The sequence below is a fragment of the Sipha flava genome, unplaced genomic scaffold (assembly GCF_003268045.1).
Source record: "Sipha flava isolate LNK unplaced genomic scaffold, YSA_version1 44_pilon_pilon, whole genome shotgun sequence".
NCBI classification, from domain to species: domain Eukaryota; kingdom Metazoa; phylum Arthropoda; class Insecta; order Hemiptera; family Aphididae; genus Sipha; species Sipha flava.
The window spans coordinates 670,028-676,470 of NW_020273203.1; positions in this window are offsets into that span (position 1 = coordinate 670,028).

Sequence of the window (6,443 nt, forward strand, 5' to 3'; positions counted from 1 at the left end):
TTCGAAAAACAATAATCAGACTTACGCGTTGATGCGGTACCGAATTTCGTCATAAGTAATGCATAAAGCTTTCAAAACGGCGAACGCAACGACATGCTATTCCGTCTCGTGGGAACGCGTGTTATTTTATAGGGTTGTTGACCTATTTCCGTCGACCTATCCGCTACCGTTCTCGGTCCGTGACTTTATTCGCAACGACATGCATACATGTAACCCCGTATGTAATATCGTACGCAAATTAAGTGAATCATTACTAGTTTTTATGTACGCGACGGCGTACCGCGGTACCGCCGCACGTGACGGATAGGAAACCTGTGCCCAGGGAACGAACACGGAACGCGGTCGAGAGAAAAAAATCGCGGGAATCTGCTCGGGCCGGGTCGAAAACGGAACGGCGGCGAACATCCCCCGAGTGTTAACACGTGTGATAAACAGCGAATCGAACGGCGTCCCGATTATGCGAGTAATTATGTAACTTTTTGCCCGGAGCACGCGGTTAACGCGCACTAGTCACGACCATAGTTGTTGGCAGTGCATTTTTTTAAGGAATTTTCACCGGGCGACAGACAATTTTTTTCTCTTCGAAATACTCTGCAACACCTAATAGCGTTTCACGTTCGGCCTACACAGTTTTATCCTGCGTATTTAATTTACTGTCGACTAGGCGACGAAAACATATGTGTCTGGTTAACTGGTTTAAAAAAATGCGTTGACGGTGCGCGCGTACCAATACCACTTCGGACGAGTGCGACTCGCGTCGATGAAACGCACGTGTATCGATCGTTGGCGGCGCGTCGTTGGTCTTCGAGTGCAAATCCATTTGGCGATTTCGATCCGCCGAGGCGCGATTTCAGTTTGTTTTTTCACGGCTGTGCAAACGATTTCGGAAGCAAATTTTTTCCCGCCAATCGTCAGAAAAAAACGTTTCCCGTATTTTCACTACACGATTTTACCGCCTAAAACGCACTTACTGCGCATAGTACCTCGTAATATCTATTATCTGCCGCAGAAAAAAATGTTATCTTCGTGAAAAGAACCGTTTATCGAAAAACGTACGGTTTATTTTATCCGATAAAATCGCGTACAAATGGTGTTTCACTGTTTCAGAAATCAAACGTTTTAAGCTGAAGGCCAAGGCCATAGTATCAATTAATTATAAACGCCTAGGCCAATTGTAGATGAAAAGTTGTCAGAGTGTGCGGGTCCACATCCTGCCCCCTTCACTGCCTAATGGTGAGCCTGTACAAACGTGCTGCAGTGCGATCGACGGCAGTCCAAGTGGCGACGTACTGGAACGTAAGTCAGTTGAGAAATAAATATGAAGTACGGAGATAGTGTCGTCTATTTGCACATGTATGGAGGAACATTTTTCAATTTTTAAACTCGATTTTGCAATACGTCGTGCGTCCAAACAACGATCGAATCGAAATCAGATTTTTACACTAGATTTCATATTACAACGATTTTTACACGTAATGTTCCTCTCATAATGTTTATATTGCGACCAGATGAATGTATACATGTGTGTACAGTGACATACATTCAGATTTCTTCCGAGGGGGGGAGGATTAAATTGTAAACACGGTTATTATGTCGATATTGAACATTTTCATACCTCCGTACACGAAATATTTTTGTGATTCCATCATAATTTACATTTATACAAATTTTTATACACGCGTTAAAATATTCGCGGTGCACATATTTTTCATTCCGACCGCATTTGGCCGCAAACGGCGTTGTGTATCGCGTGTAAAATTGGAAAATCTCAAATGTTTAGTACACATAAAGGATACGTCCGGATTCTTTCGTACAGCACCTTCTGCTATGCATCACGTGGGTACGGGTTAGAAAAACCTAACGATCCAACCATTAGAACATAATATATTCTTGTACACATTATGTACACAGGCGCGGCGCGCACGCGTCTGTGTCAGCTGATAACATCGCATTATACTCGTCCGTGTAATACGCCGTACAGATTATTTCGTAGACAATTACCATATTGTTTCCCCGCGAGTGTGCAAACGCGCATACGATAATCTACGTACAACAACAACAACAACAACAACAATAATAATAATAATAATAATAGTGGCATGCGTACAACAATGAGACGCGCTTGTTGTGCCGTCTATCTCTTCGGTTACGGTCCGTACGCGGCTTACCGTACGTCGACTCGCGCTGTTACCCGGGTCGTACGAACGGCGCACGTATAGTGTGTGCAGTGCACAATGGCTATTTATTTTTTTTTAAATTTCTTTTCGTAGCCGATGTCTTTTCAAGTGTGTAACGGCAAACGCGGTGGCTCGGATGTGTGCAACATGACTCGTCAATCCTTCGATGCGTTATTATATTTTCCTCGGAATGCGCGATCGCCCCGGGTACACTCTTGAAACGAATTCAAAATGTCGTTCGTCTTTCTGCATTGTTGTACCGTATTATCTTACCGTGACACACTTCGCAGAATCGCATTCGGATCCGAGGCGCAAAAGGTGATTTCCAGTTGATTTCTAACTGAAAACTGAACACGTTTCCAATGATTTTTAAAATTCAGACGGGTGCGGAAATTCGCATCGTTGGCGCACGGTTATTTAACCGCCACGTTGAGATTTACTGAAGTGAACTCCGAGCGGTTAGCAACACAATGCACAACAAACGGTGTGTGCGCAGCAAAAATTATTTAGTGTAAATCGCATAGGACCGAATATATTCCGCCTAGACGAATTACGGCATCAAATGCGATCCATAGCGATTCATACGTAGCGCGGTATTCTTCGTAGATGTTATCAGGTGGTTCCAGTGGAAGGTATTTTAATTCTTAAAACCAATTTTCCACAAGAACCAAGGAGGCTATAGAATGAAATTAATGTAAAACTAATCGTTTAATTTTCATTTGATCCTGTTAAGTAACTGTTAAGTAATTCGTCTTTTGATCTTAAAATTGTTTTCGAAAAGCCGGTGGGTAGAGTGTCCCCTTGCAGTCGATCGCGACGCTTTTCGCGTATTCTCTCGACTCGATTTCTAATCGCAAGCTCTCGCCGGATACAAAACGACGCGAACCGCGCATTAGTAGAGGATATGATTTCAGATTTGGACACGTACCAAGGGGAGGAGAACTGTGTGTACACTGCGGTAACAGAAATGCGTAGTTTTGCACAACTGCTCCTCATTCTGTTCTTTCTCCTCGCCGTCGTCCGGGGTTTTGTTTTCGCAGATTATGTGCATATAATATATTATTCATTAGGGCGGAGATACGGCAATAGTATATATATACACATAAGTGTCCGATAGGAATGAACGCCGCCACAGTATCCACAGTGTTCTACATGTGAGTGTATATACATACACTCGTAATCCGTAATATTATTGCTCGAGTACGGTGCAGACATACACTCCAATCAGGATATCGGGTTTTGTGATTACGTTTATACGACACCTTTTTTCTCGCGGAATCTCACGGACGCGTTAGAAAACTGAAAGAGCAGTGTACAAGTTTCTCAGTACAACCGTATGCGAAACATTAAGTTACTATGCGCGCGGAAGTGTAAAAATCCCTGAATGCAGTTAAATGTGAGACGTCGATGAACGTAACAATGAAATCATAAATGCTCCAAACATTCGGTCGGTTCGTGGTACATAATATGTGTTGTAGATTAAGCGTAATAATGCCGTGATTTACAGCTCTCTATAGAATTGACAATGTTTACGAGCCAACGTTTACGAATTTATAAAACGATATTATTAATACGTTTGTGTTCTTAAAACATTTGTTTTATTTCTTATGCTACGGCGATAGTTTTCGAAGCGCACTCGTGTAAATAATATAATGTAGTTGTATTATATGTAATTTTGAGTATACTTTCCAAATGTGTATCAGACATACATAGCGCACTTCGATTTTTTGTTTTATTTGCGTGCATTATGATTTTCTCTGAACCAATTTTATATAATTTGTTTTATGCGTGCAATCGGTGATTGAATTTACTGTTGGAAGGTATACGCCAAAAAAGTAAACATTATTGAATCGTGTCCGTCGTTATTTACGTATACCCAATCAACGCACGGGCGACGTAAAGGACGTTTAACATCGAGCGTATTGTAAGTCAAGTGTACAGGTACTTATTTTCAACGCACGGTACGACCATATGAACGTCACGCAGGTATTCAAATAAGGATTTTTTCTATAAGCATGCTGACGAGGGCTAACTCAAAATTAACCTCCAACGTGTTACGATTCACTACATCCGGTCACATGTTTCTGCATGTCACGAACTATTACACATTATCCTTTTTGTAATATGCCAAGTTTCAACAGTTTTCGTTCGGTATTGTTCTAACACTTGACGTAGCAACACGGAGAATGCAATTTTATCTACCGCCAACTGCGAGGTGTAATTCGTTTTTCGCAAGCCGAAGGAAATGGCGTAGCTTAAATCCAACATCGGTTGTGCACTGTTTGCGGCAATTCGGTGACGGGCTACGGTTCGGTTCGTGATTGTTGTAGACGACGATTCAAAAAACGGACGCACAGATGTCCACAACGAAAGGGGTGTACAAGGGTGCAAATCGATCATGACCAAAGACGTGGTTCATCAAGTTAACCAATTTGTTTGAGAAAACAAGCGTTTAACGATTTCAGATCATTCAACAAGGTTTACCGAAACGTCTCGAAGTACTCTACACAGAATTTGTTTACAGTGAAACTCTAAGTTAGAGAAGAGCAATATAAAACAAAATATGAGAAATACGTGGTGCTTCTCTGCATGATAACGCACGACCACACGTTACTGCACGTACAAAAATTTTAGTCGAGTAATTCGATTGGGATACTTTTTATCATCTCCTTCCCCTACAGTCTTGATTTCGCACCAAGTGATGATCACCTTTTCCCAAAAATTGAATCGTCCATTGCATCTCAAAATTTTGAAAGTAACGAGTAAATCAACGCCCCAGCAAACTGGCAGTTTTTTAAGAAGGGTATGCAAATACTCATCCTACGTAACCAAAAATATACAGAGCTAAACGGAAACTGTGTATAAAAGAAGTTTAAATGTTATTAAAACCATTTTATGCAAATAATTATTGTTTTTTTGTTTCTTTTAAATATTTTTTCTTTTGGACGTTGTTCATGATACGCGCACAGCGAGCAAAACGAGTTCCAAAACGTTCGATTGAATGCAGCTCATACGGCGCTAGTTAACTAGCAACCCCTGAGACATTGTATAAATCAACTATTTTACCAGCGCATGTTGCACTGCCTGCAAGTTCAAAACAAACGAATAGTTGTCCAGTTACACGATACCGTTTTTACTCGCAACTGATAAAATAATATCGAACGGTTTTGTCAAAAAGTTGAAACGTTTCGATTTCGCTTGGCAGACTAGTGAGCCGGGAAGAAAGTATAACAATTTACTGACGTACCCAATTTGGACGATTCTTTTTTACTCTCATATAGGTGAACTAGCTTACTAGATGCTAGTAGACTACGAGTATAACACAAGCTTCACCCGACGATACGATACGTCGAAAGCGAACATGTAAAAAAAAAAAACGTGTTCTGGTTACGGGGGACGTCTTCGCGGAATTTGTCGGAAAAGCAAGTAATATAAATAACAATTCGATTTCGTTTATTTTCAAATTAAAATGGAAACACGCAACGGCGACGTCATTGTGTTCACGTCATTGATTTAACTTATTTTTACAATTAGAACGGTATGATTGTTATTTTTTCCCCCTACCGGTAAAAAATCAACTTTTATTTGCTTATTGTTGTCTGTCAGAGCCGCAGCAGTAATTCGACCATTCGACGGAATCTCCTCGCATCGTTTCAACGCGCTTTGCACGCGCGTTATCTGAATACTACGATAGAACTGAATGCGGTTAACTCGATCTAATGGATGACATTTCGACGGAATTTTATTTTCCAGGCCAACTTATGATTTTCAAAAAAAATTACCGTTACCATCGTCGTATGTTCGACATTTTCGCGAAAAGTTATGCTTTAATTTTTTTCAAACGGTAGCATATGTGTCCAAATGCAATAACGTCAGCTGGGCATTCGATTTTGGTGTACCGAAATTTTCAGCTTACATTGTCTGCTTTGGAAATTAGGAAGAACATAAGTTGTCGTTTGAAAATAGTAAGAAATGAAAACTATGTCTTAAAAAATGTGTATTTCCGGTATAATATTGTAATTTTCGTGCGCGTAAATACAACAAAATATAAACAAGATAAATATTATACTCGGAAATAGCCGTCGTTATCCACGTTTACATTAATAATAATAATAACGATAACAAAAAAATTCCCGTTTGCAACGAACACTGAAAGCGCAGCGACTGTGCGGTACATTACATACGTTGTCGCAAAAATGTGTTCAGTATTTTTCAGATTGTAGGCATATGAAAAAATGCTGTTGTTTGTTATGCAAATGTCGCACA